The 15,891-nt window shown below is 33.1% G+C and overlaps 1 protein-coding gene across 1 annotated transcript in view; it reads right to left on the minus strand.

The window, feature by feature from the left end:
- Positions 1 to 15,891, minus strand: part of ZNF804A (zinc finger protein 804A) — a 318,967-nt gene that overhangs the window by 137,808 nt on the left and 165,268 nt on the right. The gene's annotated exons all lie outside the window — the stretch shown is intronic.

The following is a 15,891-nucleotide window of genomic DNA, read 5'->3' on the forward strand; positions in this document are numbered from 1 at the left end:
ACCTAAGAGCTGAGGTGAGAGAGGAAAAAGAATGACTGCTGCTGGGTATGCATTTTTTTGAGGGGGTGATGAAAATGTCCTAAAATTGACTGTGGTTATGACTGCACAAATCTGTGAATTACATCTCAAATCTGTGAGTTACATCTCAATAAAGTGTTATTTAAAAAACCAAAGTTACATTTTGAAGTAATTATAATACCTTGTATTTTTATACAATAAAGGAAAATAACAAAAAACATCAAGAAATAGAACATATCGAGCAGACAGACCCTAACGTGTCTCCCAATGATTTTATCTCCTTGTGTTCACACTTTTGTGTATCCCCGCTCCTCTGGAAAGTGAGTGAGACATTTGGCTTGCTGATAACCAATAGAATAGGACAAAGGACATGGGACATGATTCGCAATCCGGTTACATGTTATGGCTTATATGATGAGGTATCACTCCACTGATTATATCATGTTATATAAGACTCTATCTTGTTAAAGTTTTCTCATTTTCTATAGGCTCTGTAGGAGTTGAGGGGCTCAGTCCTACAACTGTAAACTACTAAAATCTGCCAATTTGAGTGGGCTTGAGAGTAGACGCTTCCCCAGTTGATTCTACAAATGAAAATTCAGTTCAGCTGACACCTTGATTGCAGCCTGGTGACATCCTGAAGCAGAGAACGCAACTAAACCCTGCCAGACTCCTGACTCACAGAAACTGAGATATTTAATACGTGTTTTTTTTTAAAGCCACTTAAGTTTGTGGTGGTTTGTTATATAGCAACAGATCACTAATAACACCATTATCTGAGAAGATTCCTTTTTCCCCTCCCAGGCACTACAGCCCCATTCCCAAAGGTAACCAGCACTTTCATTTCTAACATGTTGAAATAGTACTGCCTATTTTAAATATATAATTGGAATCAGGGTATAAATACCCTTGTGCCTGGTTTCCCATCCCCAGCATCTTGGTTGTGTGGCATTTTCTTGTGTGGAGCATTACATTGTTCATCTTCATTACTGTATAGTGTTCCGCTGTGTGAATGTACCATAATTTATCTACTTTTTTTAAAATTTAAATGAGAGCTGTTTCCAGTGTTCGAGTTATCCTGCTCTGAGCATTCTTATTCAGATACATGTCTTTGGATGTAATACACACAAACACACATATATTTCTATTGTGTATACTTACAGATGGGATTTTTGGGTCATAGAATATAGAATATTCATATACTAAGAATTTTAGACACTGCCAAACAGTTGTCCACAGTAGTTATACTCTCACCATGAGAGCCAAAAACTTTCAGTTGCTTTATGGTTTTTTTTTTTCCCAGATAAGCTCAATTTTAGATATTTGGCAATGGGAATCTATAGTTCCTACTAAATAACTTATCACATTATACTACTTTAATTCTCTGATATTTTTTATATTAACTTGTTTATTATTTATCTTCCTCTACTAAAAATATATGCTTCTTGAGATAGTAATTTTGTCTGATTTTTTTACACCTATATACTTAGCACCTCTCATACAATGGCTTCAAAAACAGCATAAATATTTATTAAATAAGTAAACTACTCACACAGTCATTTTCCCTCCCTATGTACTTTTTAAAAAGTACTTCTAAAGGGAGAGCAACAACAGCATACTAATGCCATTGCAACTAAGTTTACTGAAATTATTTCTCACCAATTTGTGAAAATCTTATAACCCATTCTATCTCATAAAATTTTAAATTTAGATCAATAGTTTATCAAATTATACCAGAATATGTGTTTCATAGTACTCTTGGCAGTTTGTGTTTGAGAAGTAGTTGCATTCTAAATATGAAAGAAAAAGGAAGTATAAAAACTACCACATATTTTATTATTGTAGCTTTCCTAAATCCTCAAGCAAGTGGGTCACACATTTGTTAGTCATAAAATTAATAGATAGTCCTTAAACCAGATGGTAGCAGTGTGTTCATTCCCTAAAGGAAGAAGACAAGAGCCTTGCAATGAGAATGTGCGCAAATAGTTGAGGTCATTCCCTGCTAGGCACTTACCAATTGGAAGGAACATTTAGTGACTGTGAAGCAGAGGCAATGTGATGGGAGAAATATCCCTACCCTCTATTCAAGGCATGGAAGTACTATAAATATTTTCATAAAAGCATGCTCAGAATAAGAATACAATAGCTGAAATCTGATACATCAAACCTAGATACAGCATATTCCTCATTCTGTAAATCATGGTGATGATTTGATTCTTGTGTTTATATGCATGCAGTTAAAAGAAGGTCATTAATTAAAACGATGTAGACTACAGGACACATTAATTAGTGCACTATGTACTTTTTATCATCATTTAGGGAACATTTGAACTGTATAAAATGCCATTATAATTACTAAATTCATGTGTAAATATAAAGATGACGGTAGTACGAGAATTGTAGTATTTTAATTCTATAAGATATATTCCAGTTTTCATGACTAAAACACTACCTCTTAAGATTCCTCCATATATTATCTGACAGTGGCTCTCAAAATGTGGTCCCTAGACCAGCAGCATCGGCATCACTTGGAAATTTCTTAGAAATACAGGCGGCATCACTTGGAAATTTCTTAGAAATACAGACCTACTGAAACATAAATTGTGTTGGCCCAGTAATCTGTGCTTTAACAAGCTCTCCAGGTGACTCGCAATATAATACCCTAATGTTTACAAACCACTATTCTTTGAAATTAAATTTCGCCTTCCTTAATATGTGCCAAAATCTCAACTACAGACCTTCAAAGGATGTATTTTCAATATTTTATAGAATCCATTGGTTTTATATTAGGTGTGATTAAAATGTATTGCATAGTAACACCGATTACTTTGTGCCAGTTTTACATTTGTTTAATATTTATGTGGCTATGATTACTAGAAAATAACTTTTAAAAAATTGCTCTTGATATACAACAGCTTATAATGCACGCAAAAGGAGTTGAAAAGACACTTTAGCAGTGAACACATTTGAAACCACTTTTAAGTGCCTTATTTATTTGCAACAGTTGGATTACTTAGAATTACCATTTGCATTTTTCCCCTTTGATTTTCTGTTAAGGTTTGAGCTTTTGGACAAGGTGGACTCCTTACAGTTCCTTACATTCAAATAAAGTGGTTTTGACTCCTTATGACTTAAATTATCATTTCTCTTTTAAATTTCAAAAGTAAAAATGAAAACTATTTTAATGAGATCTTTATCTTATAGCATGGCATTGCTATAAAGTGAACGTTTTTTCTTTGATTTTTAAAATTGTGGCAAATACACATAGAATTTTGGTGGAACACAATTCAGTCCATTACCAGACACTTCCATCACTTGGTTATTGTGAATAATACTGCTATGAATATGAGTTTGCAAATATCTCTTCAATTCTTTTAAAGTTATTATTTAATTCTTTCGGACACATGGTCAGAAGTGGAACTGCTGGATAATATGGTAACTCTATTTTCAATTTTTTGAGGAACTTCTATACTGTTTTCATTTTTTTACATTCCCACCAACAGTGCACAAGGGCTCCAATATTCTATATCCTCACCAACACTTGTTGCTTTTTGCTTTTGTTTTTGTTTCTTGATATTAGCCATCCTAATAGATGTGAGGTGATATCTTATTATGGTTTTGATTTGCATTTCCCTAATAAAGTATTTGAAAAATAGTTTTTATTGAACTTTAAGTGAAAAAGAGTGATTGACATCACTGTCAAACAAAGATAATTGTTCTGAATTAAAATTCAGTATTTTATGCAACTCACTATGGATTGATTTCATCAGACAGTGCAAATGGTGAATTCAATATAAACTTTGTTGTGAGCATGACACATCCAGAAGAATGCCTTCATCAAACTTCAATTTCCAACCTCCACTGAATCCATACCATTAATATCTTGTTTCTTATAATTAGATTACCAAGAAGTTTTACTAGTCCCTGCACTTCTTTTCTCTGGATTGAGATGGAAACAAAACTGTTAAGTTACTTCAAAATAGACTTTATATTCTGCTTCTCATCTTAAATAGATATTGATTTCTGCAGAACTTCAGAATTTTGAGTTACAATTAAGCAGAATGAGTCTGTTAACATAACAGACCATGTCTCACCTATCGGCTATATTATAAAATAGTTTTATTGAACTTTAAGTGAAAAAGAGTGATTGACTGAAGACTGAATTATTAAAGATCAATTTCTAATTTAATAATTAAGAATCCATAGACTACAGTATAATCTGTGTTAAAATATCATCTTTTAGTGAATTGTTTACATAGAAATTTTAATTGCAATATAATTTAAAAAATATATATCTAATTACTGCATTTTATGGTATTTAAGCATGTTATAAAAATTTTTTTTACATCTTTATTGGAGTATAATTGCTTTACAATGGTGTGTTAGTTTCTGCTTTATAACAATAAAGTTTTTGATATATATTTGAATTATCTTTCCCCCAAAGGTGATTTGTAATTATAATAACATTTATTTGAGAAAAGAAATAGTGGATTGACCTACAGAAAAAAGTCAGAGATATAATTTATTTTCATTTAGTTAGTCGATAAAGATAATTCATATAATAAAGGAAGTGAAAGGACTGGCAGCAATAAATAATGATGAATTTTATGTTTTTCTCACTTTCAGTTACCATAATACTGTATCTAATTATGTCTCTTTCGATTTCGTGTGTGTGTGTGTGTGTGTGTGTATGGTATGTGAAGACTGAGACTACAGGTAAAATTGACTTTATTACTTCACTTAATTAAAGAACAATTAACACTTACATTTATAGGATATGTATGGCAGCTATAGTCAAAACCCACTTCAGTCTTTGTTTAGGACCCTTTTTCTAATTACATTTTGTTACTCATGCTTTTGAGCATACATACTGTTCTTCTAGAGATTTTGCTTCACTTTATAAAATTCTTCAGTTTCCAAATAGCCATCATGGCCTTAGACTAGTTTTTTTTTTTCCTTTTTCACCAGTTATTCAGAAGTGCTCTAACTACAAATCATAGAAATATCTGCAAGGCTGGCATTAAGATAGAGTATGCTTTCTCTGAATAAAATTAAATTTCCATGGCAATTAAGTCAAGGTTGCTCAGGTATTATTTTATAGCCACTATATGTTGCATTTAGTTGGATAAACTTACTAGTTCCCAAGTACTCCAAGGCAAGATTAAGCACTCACTTTGAAATTGAAGCTTTGATTAGCCTATTCAATATTTATATATTTCCTAATCAAAAATCATAGAAAAAAATAATCTTAAAAACCTTCTTGGGTATATTTACAGTTTTTGATCTGTGTTTAGTCCTAGAATCAAGGGATTATCATCTAAGTGATATAATGATTCTATTGATATATAAAGGCTTCAGGATGTTAATTGTATTACCTATTAAGATTCAAAACCTCTAAACATCCATCTTATAACCAAAAGGTGATTTGGTATTAAACTAGAAAAATGATTTACCAATGAATGATTTTGACTTACCAACGTAGGAATTCCAGTAAAGTGAACTTAACAGTAAGTTAATAAACAAGTTTATATGTATATATAAATCCTTCATATATATATGTTTATATATGTATGTTTATATAAATCCTTTTTAAGTGATATATTGTATATTGATATGTATTTTGGAGGAAAAATAACGGCCCACTTTCCTTTAAATTAGAAACATGCTCTTATTTCATTTCTACAGGAAGAATTTTGTTTTGCTGCTCTAGACAAATAACATAGAGGCAAGTGTTATACTGATTTTTCTAAGTAATGTTTCAGTAGAAAATACAATGGATATATAATTCTACTTGAAAGTGGTAAATACACAGAGACCTATGGGCACTATTATTGGTGGGAAATATTTTAGGGTCTCCTCGATAGTACGAGAAAGTGATGGAGGTGTAAGAATTGACTCCTTTTTCAGATTTGGTCTCTAATATGTCAGTGTGGCTCAGCAGAGTGTTCCAATTTAGTCCTATTTGCTTGTTCCACCAAGTCAGTTATTCACATGCTACTGAGGTAAGAGATAAAATTGGCTTATTCACAACCGTTTCATGATTCTCTACAAAAAATTTTCAGAAAGCAATGACATCAACAAAACTATATTGTTATAAATGTTGATAACAGACAATTCTAAACCTGGCTTAAGATCACTTACTTATACACTTGTAAGAATTTTCAAAATCAAATTCAACTTATAGACATTTTCTTAAAGCCAGAACATTTTTTTGACAGTTTTGTTTTCCTTCAATAAAAATGTTACCAATTTACTTTAGTAGCTTTAAAATTTCCTTGGAAATGTTATATTTTAAATGACTATCATAAATTATATGAATTATAGAATTCAGAAATTTGAAACAGCATAAATTAAACACACCTTTTTAAAATAAATTATTACATTGATTTAATTTCAACTCATTTATAATTGACAAGTGTCAAGGGAATGATTTGATGGTATGAAAAGAGCTTTATTGTCTTATGCTTTTATATTGTATATAGCCTATTTATAGATGTGACATTTCTGACTGGCAGTGTAGATGTACCTATATAAATTGTGGTTGTGGCTCTTTTCTAAAAGGAAGTGAAAAATCATGCATGTGGATCATACAACAAATAGCTAACGAATGCTCTCGGATTCATAGAAGGTTCAAAGCCCAGTTGCTGGCCAGTTTCTTATGTCCAGTTTAAACCCTGAAAATCAATTCACAATTTTTCCTAAGACTGTGTTTGATGGTTAATGGCTCAAGAAAATAAAGGTGACATGTTCATAATGAGAAAATGAGAAATGCAGTATGAAACACTAAAATTCCTTGGGTTGATTTTATGAGTCTTTTCATTCAAATCATCAATTTAGACAAACTTTTGGCTACACCTAATGAGCCAACTAATCAAAACGCTCTCTCACGTAACCCCAACTAAAGATAGTTTAATGATTATTTTAGCAAGGATACCTTCAGTGTGACCAGAAAAATGAAAAAAATAACATGGCTTTTATGTTTTTATTTATTCGAAAGGTGTTTTGATTTTAACAAAAGCTTCCATATTTAATTGGGTTTTATAACACAGATTCACTGAACTATTCAAAAAATAATAGAGCACTGATTATGGGTTTCAGGGATAGATTCAGAGTAGCAAAAACCAAGTCCCAGTTTTTGTGGGAGGGGACAAATATGAATTAGAGATATACAAAATTAAAGGCAAAAGCTCTTTGAAGAAAAAAAGTAAAGTGATAGAGGCAGAGAGGTACCTTACATTAAGTATTCAGGAAAGGTAATTAATGAGCTTAATAAGTGGTGGGTTTGGCTGGGAAAAGCCTGATTTTAGAGGGCCTGGAGAGAATGAGAGGGGAGAAAGGCATAAGAGTGATATTTAGAGAAAATGTGCTTCACAGGAAAGCAGTGAAATACAGTAATTAAGGAGATACATTGAGTCAGGGTGGTAAGCCTTGTGTTCTTCATTTTTTCCCTCATTAATAATATGGCATTGACCAGAATGCAGGGTTTTAAAATAAACTATAACCACTAAGAAAACAAGTATGAGTTTAAACATTAGTTGCCATTTAATAGTCATTTAATTGCCAAATTTAATCAAAAAGTTCCCATTTCTTTTTTTTGTACATCCTACTTGAAAGTTGTTTAACTTAGTTATATACAATTTTATAATTTACCTATTCTGTATGTTTTTAACTTCTACTTTGGTTAGACAGAGTATGCTTGCATTTATGGTTTAGTTAAATTGTTATTCAATATTATATTATTTTTGGATAGTTAACATGTTACAACTACAGTATGTATTCTTTTAAAATTACCATAACTATAAAAAGAAACATTATTATAAATACTTTTGAAATGGTGAGTTATTAATTTTACTACTTCATCTACTTTATAATGATAATAAGTTATGAGAAATAATTTGTCAACTACATATCCTCAAGCAGTTTTACTCTAATTACCAAAAAGTTTTAGTAGCTTTACTCTTTTTCCATCTGGATTGAGACCCTATATCCTATACTTCTTGATAAATATCTGGACTATATCCTGACTTTATCCTGACTTCTTGGTAAATCGTATATCCTGCTTCTCATCTTAACTATATATATTGTTAATTGCTCTAGATTTTCAGAAAACTTGAAGAATTTTCAAAAATTTTATAGGAGTGTTTGTTTCTATTTTTAAACTCAATTCAATCTTGCTATTGATAAGTCTTGCCTGACATCTTAATTGAAAACAGATCTTATAAAATTATAGCTTTATGAGCAATCATTTTTTTATTCCCCTGTTTCTCTGTCTACTTTGGGCAATTCAGAATATACTGTATATATTTACTGTATATATAAACTGTTTCCTAAGAAGATATTAAAGGCCATATGAAATATATACCATTTAGTAACTACTATATTGTCATCACATTTTCCCAACAGTGATGGCCTGATGGCTTATCTGTTAGTTTTCTGGAGCTGCTGTAACAGAATACAATAACCTGTTAAAACAACAGAAAAGTCTTGCCTCTCAGTTCTAGAGTCTAGAATTCTGAAATCAAGATGTTATAGAGCAGTGCTTCCTCTGAGACTCTGGATGGAATCCTTCCTTGCCTTTTCCCAGCTTCTCGTGATGGGCAGCAATCCTTGGTGTTTCTTCGCTTGTAGCTGCATCAATCCAATCTCGGCCTCTGTCATCCTATGGTGGTCTTCACATTGTCTTCCCACCGTGTGTGTCTGTCTCCACTTTTTTTTTTTTAATAGATCTTTACTGGAGTATAATTTCTTCACAATACTGTATTAATTTCTGTTGTACAACAAAGTGAATCAGCCATACGCATACATATGTCCCCATATCCCCTCCCTCTTGAGCCTCCCTCCCACCCTCCCTATCCCACCCCTCTAGGTGGTCACAAAGCACCGAACTGATCTCCATGTGCTATGCGGCTGCTTCCCACTAGCTATCCATTTTACGTTTGGTAGTGTATATATGTCCATGCCTCTCTCGTGCTTTGTCACAGCTTACCCTTCCCCCTCCCCATATCCTCAAGTCCATTCTCTAGTAGGTCTGTGTCTTTATTCCTGTCTTACCCCTGGGTTCTTCATGACATTATTTTTTTTCTTAAATTCCATATATATGTGTTAGCATAAGGTATTTGTCTTTCTCTTTCTGACTTACTTCACTCTGTATGACAGACTCTAGGTCTATCCACCTCATTACAAATAGCTCAATTTCGTTTCTTTTTATGGCTGAGTAATATTCCTTTGTATATATGTGCCACATCTTCTTTAGCCATTCATCTGTTGATGGACATTTAGGTTGATTCCATGTCCTGGCTATTGTAAATAGTGCTGCAATGAACATTGTGGTACATGTCTCTTTTTGAGCTATGGTTTTCTCAGGGTATATGCCCAGTAGTGGGATTGCTGGGCAGAAGACCTAAATAGACATTTCACCAAGGAAGACATAGAGACGGCAAAGAGGCACATGAAAAGATGCTCAACATCACTAATTATTAGAGAAATGCAAATCAAAACTACAATGAGGTATCACCTCATGCTGGTCAGAATGGCCATTATCAAAAAATCTAGAAACAATAATTGCTGGAAAGGGTGTCGTGAAAGGGAACCCTCCAGCATGGGAATGTATATTGATACAACCACTATGGAAAACAGTATGTAGGTTCCTTAAAAATCTAAAAATAGAACTACCATATGTCTCCAGTTTTTATATGGACTCTAGTCACATTGAAATAAGACCCACCCTCATGTCCTCCTTTTAACTTGAGAACCTCTCTAAAAACCTTATTTCCAAATAAGGGTATAATGTGAAGTACTGGCGGCTAGGGCTTCAACCTATCTTTTTTGGAGGACACAATTTAACCCCTAACAACTTAGATCTAGATAGCAGGCATAAGAATTGAGATAAATGGAAAGATTTGAGAAATACTTAGCCACAAGGCATAATTTCATACACATTTTAAAAAGACAACATTTTAACTTATATGATATAATAAAATTTTAACATACTCTAATGATTCAACGGCTAAAAATAACATTTCTGATTGAAAAAGATCAAAATATGTCTGGACTCCCTTCACAGCAATTTAACAGCTAAATAGATACGTTTGCAACTTGCCCCCTTGCAACTGTGAGCTTTTGACTCATTTGTTTTATTATTACGTTGTGAATATTCATTTGCGATTTCATTCCCTTCTTGGTTAGAGAAAAACTGGAATTTGGAATTGAAAGATCATGATTAATAACAAATTAACATAAACAAATACTTGTTATACTTAATGGATCACTGCCTTCCTTTAGTGTTTGATAGAATTCAGAACACATACACATATTTCCAAAATTTTCTGTATAATTTAGGAAGGACATCTTATAGACCATTCACTAATCTCATATGTATAACACATTTATGAGTTCACTGGCTTGCATCAATGTATGGAGACTATTTAGTTGTAAGTGATTGAGACCATTCCAAAAGGCAATTTTTTTAGTTAAAAAAAAAAATCCTTTAGATTGTAATTTCGAGAGACTCAGACATTCTATGATTCTTTTTAAAAGACGAATATACATTTGACTTGAACTAAGATAGTTAAATACCACCACCTATAAGTCACTGACTCTTTCTTAAATGAGACCTCAAAGAAGCAGGGACATTTCAGAAATTTTTCTCAAAAGTGGCAGTGTGGGCTTCCCTGGTGGCGCAGTGGTTGAGAGTTCGCCTGCTGATGCAGGGGTCGCAGGTTCGTGCCTCGGTCCGGGAAGATCCCACATGCCGCGGAGTGGCTGGGCCCATGAGCCATAGCCACTGGGCCTGTGCATCTGGAGCCTGTGCTCCGCAACGGGAGAGGCCACAACAGTGAGAGGCCCGCGTACCGCAAAAAAAAAAAAAAAAGTGTTAGTGTGGTGTAGGAAACCCCAGCAGCAGCGTCAAGTGTCCTGCAGCTGTACTGTCCAAAAGCTTCTTGGCAACATGGTAATGTGCAGCCTTATAACTAGACGTTTAGGCTCATTTTTCCTTAATTCCTGCCAGTTTTCTACCCTCTTCTTTATTCCAAGTCTATTAGCTACCTCTTGTATTCCCATTAATTTCCTTTTCCTGCTTAGGTTAGAATCAGTTTTTATTGCTTATAAATAAGAACTCTGATTGGTGCAGATAAAATTTCAATATTTGAGCCTTCATCTATTCCTGTTAAATGTTCATTTATTTTCTGCTCTCTAAAAACCAACCTCTTTCTCCTCCTGCACAGGAAGCTTTCAAATACTTGATATAATTATTTGGTCTCCTTTTAGTTTTCTCTTGTTTAACATTCTCAGACACCCTCAGTCACTCCCCTTACTATCTCCTCACAGTTTGAAAATTCAGTGATTTGTTGGTATTCTTAAAATGTGATATTACAAAAGTCTCAAATTGTCTTTTTCCCTGCCAACAGAAAAAAATCATTCTTTAAGTCTAGATTTATGTACCAATTTATTTCTTCAAAGGTTTTCTTTAAAAACACCTCAGATCAAAATAAGTTCCTTCTTTGCATGTATGCTCATTTTTTTTTTTTCGGTACGCGGGCCTCTCACTGTTGTGGCCTCTCCCGTTGCGGAGCACAGGCTCCAGACGCGCAGGCTCAGCGGCCATGGCTCACGGGCCCAGCCGCTCTGCGGCATGTGGGATCCTCCTGGACCGGGGCACGAACTCGTGTCCCCTGCATCGGCAGGCGGACTCTCAACCACTGCACCACCAGGGAAGCCCACATGTATGCTCATTTTAATTCACATTAATTTACTTATATTGTATAAATACTTTATTCATAAGTTTCTCTCTCCCAGTAGATGACAAAATTATTTGGTAAGAATCATACCTCACTTTTCCTCTGTCACCCAGCCCTAGTGTTTTATGAAGGGATCATCTCTAAAAGATCTTTGATAAACAAGATGCTTCAGATGTAGTCTGAAAATTAAGCAATTTATCAATCAAATAAATGAACATCATTTTAGCTATGATTAGGGTCTTCCACATGTTTCTTTACTACAACTATACACATCTTTTTGCATTCCTTGCTTTCTGGGAATCAGCCAGGGATATTCAGCTAAAGGACCTATCTTCCAGTTAATTCTAAGTCTTTCTCCCCTCTAATTATGCCATTTCCCTGGGGATTACCTACATCTTGGCTAATATATTTACAATTTTAAAAGTATGGCTCTTTCATTAAACTATTGCCATTCATGTGAAGTATTAATATTTTTTAGGCAGTTTCTATGGGGCTCAAAAAACAATTCATAAAAGGAAACTGAGGCATCCAACACAAAAGCCTAGTCCTGTCTTTAAATGGTCATGCCCTTAAGCAGTCATGTCTAATACAAAAGCTAATAAATAAGCAGACAAATAAATGATTGAATAAATTAAATGTTCTTGGAAATAAGGTTTTTTAGCCTTGTTGGCAGTAGATGATACCCTGTGAAATAGAGTATTAGTGAGAAAAGAAAATCAGACCCTGTTCCTTGACTTTTTTTTTCTTTGTAACTTGTATTACCTTATAAGATGTATTCTTTTAAACCCAGAAGTGTAAAGAGTTTTTGTATGTTTTGTATGCCATTGTATTCCTAGCACTGAGAACAATGCTCAGCAAATAGTAGGTGCTCTATAAAAATTTGTTGAAGGAATGAAGAAGACTGCGGGCAAAGTTAGTATTACAACAACACTGTCCTCCAAGGGAGGGAGGGAGGGAGGGGGGCAGGACTCTCTCTCAAGAGACTGAGAATGCTGAAGGAGATAATGTGAAAAAAGGAAGAGACATCATGGAATGTAATAGAAATATTTCTTCTAAACATCTAAGCTGTATATCGACAGTTTGAGGAGTAACACCTGCAGAATATGCTTCCACTGGGTCGCAAGGATTGAGGATACAGTCTTCCTGAGAAAGGCATGTCAGAAGCTTAGTCTCATAATTCCAGTCTTAGAATCACACTGGGGCCCAAGATAACTAGCAGCCAGAAACACTGTCAGATCCACACAAGATCCCCGAAGTCCATCTCATGTTCTGGTTAACAGATATGACCTTGACACCCTTGAACAACCTCAGATAATTCTCTTGTATATGTTTTGTGCATAAACACATATTCATTGTGGCATTTAAAAATATTAACCCAAATTTATTTGCCCATCTTGGTGATATATGGAGAGTTGAGAACTTGTTTTCATTTTGTCTAATTATGGTGTTATTTCCTATTTGCCTTTCCTATTTGCCTTCCTCTTACACAGTGACTAGCATGTAAAGAACTCAATAAACAATTGCCGGATTGATTTTCCCATTACATTGAAAAATATGTACCTGAATAGACCATTATTAGTAGTAAACTGTATTCCCAGTATTGCCTTGAAAACTCACAATGCTCATTTAATCACTTTCTGTACAACAAACTAACGTATGAAAGTGCCTAAAAAAACATCCTTAAACCTTTAAGATTCTGGTTTGAGCATTATCTGGCTGAGCACAATTTGATTTACAAATGTATCCTGACATTCAAAGAAAGAGATAACAAAACTAGGGAAAAGCAAAATTTTTTTTTCATAAAGCCTTACTACATTTTTTAAAATGCAAACTTGACAGACTGAAAATACCCCAGCTGTGCTTGCCTATATGCATAATGGTTTTATGCCCCTTTTATGTTTGGCAAAATTTCTATAGAAATCACAAACCAGCTTTATCTCTTGACTTTCAAACATACCTCAAGCAAAATGTGCTGAAGTAGTAAACTTAATTTAACTTTTGCGAAAAGTATTTTCAGTAAGAACTCAAAAAGGAAAACATTATTTGGCTCAATAAAGCTTACTAACAGCTCTGATACTAACAAAAATAAAAAACAGTTTAATTCATATGACAAAGAGAAAAGTAAATGGAATGGAAGTTTATAACAATCACTAACATTTGTCAAATTTGCCATGTGCTAGGCAGTGAGTCAAGCCCTTCACAGATGAGAACACTGAAGCTGGCAAAGTGAAAGGTTTCACACATTTGATAAGACCATGGGGTTTGAAGTCAAGACAATCAATATGGTATACTGAGAGAAAAAAAACATCAGAGAAACTCCAAAAAAAAAAAAAAAAAAAAAAACCCCACGAAAACAGAAAACTAAACGGCAGGGAAAAACCCTGCTGGGGCCTTATTATAGCATCCATTTAGCCTCAGTCATCTCTCTTTTCCAAGCATGTAGCCAAATGCAGCCAACCTGTGGTAGAATGTCTTTCAGTCTGTTGAGGCAGGAGAGGGAGACAGGGGCTTTGAGATATCTTTGTATGATGCAATGTTAAAGAAATGTTATAATGTTTGGCTAGTATAAGATATAGCACCTTAAAATTCATACATGCCCACCTAAACTCTGCCATAAACATACATTATGACTTTCTAAAACTCTTCCCAATAGAGACACAGTACAGAAATTAATTTTTTTCAAGATGAAAATATCTGAGATTTAATTTAGTTCAACTATATTATCTCAAAAGAAATTTCTACATTTCTTAATAAAAACATATATATATAATTTTGGACATATATACATATGACTCTTTGGGGCATTTTGTAAAGTCATAACTTACTGATTTTTTATTTCAACTTTACGTGATATAGAATAATATTCATAGAGAATGAATATAAATATTGCTGAATATCTCTATTGGGTCAAGTTATTTATATCTTTTACCTTTCCCAACCATAGGTAGATTCACTATTTAGTATTTATGTAATGTTTCCTTTAAACTTGTTTTTTTGGTTCAGAATAATTGTATATTTACAAAAAAGAGACAAAGGTAGTATGCAGAGTATCCAGGTACTCTTCACACGTTTTCTTTAATATTAATAACTTCCATAATCAAAGTACATTTGAGAAAGCTAAGTAATCAATATTAATACATTACTATTAACTAAACTACAGACTTTATCTGATTTCATCAGTTTTTCCACTAATGTCCTTACTTTGTCTGCAGCTCAATCTGGGGTACATTGCATTTAGCATGCTATGCTTTTTATTTGTTCTATAGATTTATAATATAATATTTTGTTAGTTGTTCATATTTTATTTTCAATTACAAATACTATTCTTAATAATTAGTTCCCAAAGGACATTATAAGAATAATAATACCTTCATATGTATTATTGCATATTATTATACATTTTTCATGGGTACAGCTTACATATTGTATGTTATATATAATCTACTGTATATAACTAATATATAGCTTAAATATTTTATATATATGTCACATGTGTAAGAACTATAGCACTAACATATACATATAAAATATTGTGTACATATATATTTTATACACATGTATAATAATACATGCATGTGCCTGAGTTAGTATTACCTGCCAACTAAGATGGAAAAAAATGCATACTATAGTACTCTCTTGCAGAGACACAATTTAAATAAGCATCAATATACAGGATAAGCAGTCAAATAGTTAAACATTTTTAATTTCGTAAAATTCATAGTTCCTTTTACCTAAATTCAATTTTTAAGTTGTAAATATACTTATTTAGTTTGTGGTCATAAGTTACAATGAAGAGACAACATTCTATTTTAATAATATATTGTATCATATCATTGTTTATGTCATAATACAGAGGCATGTGAATAAGTTTAAATCCATTTTAAAATTTTTAAATCATTTTAAGTGAATGAGAGCATTATTTGAAGATGCTCTCATAAAATATTAGATTAGATTAAAAGATAATTACTTGTAACTTTGTGATTAATTTCATGGATACAAGGGCTGACAATCTGTTTGGAACACCAGCATTATCATTTAAAAGTAACCTTGGGATTGTCATACTGAGTGAAGTAAGTCAGACAGAGAAAGAGAAATATCGTATGATATCCCTTATATGCGGAATCTAAAAAGAAGT

This window comes from Pseudorca crassidens, chromosome 6, assembly GCF_039906515.1.
Source record: "Pseudorca crassidens isolate mPseCra1 chromosome 6, mPseCra1.hap1, whole genome shotgun sequence".
In the NCBI taxonomy this organism is placed as follows: Eukaryota; Metazoa; Chordata; class Mammalia; order Artiodactyla; family Delphinidae; genus Pseudorca; species Pseudorca crassidens.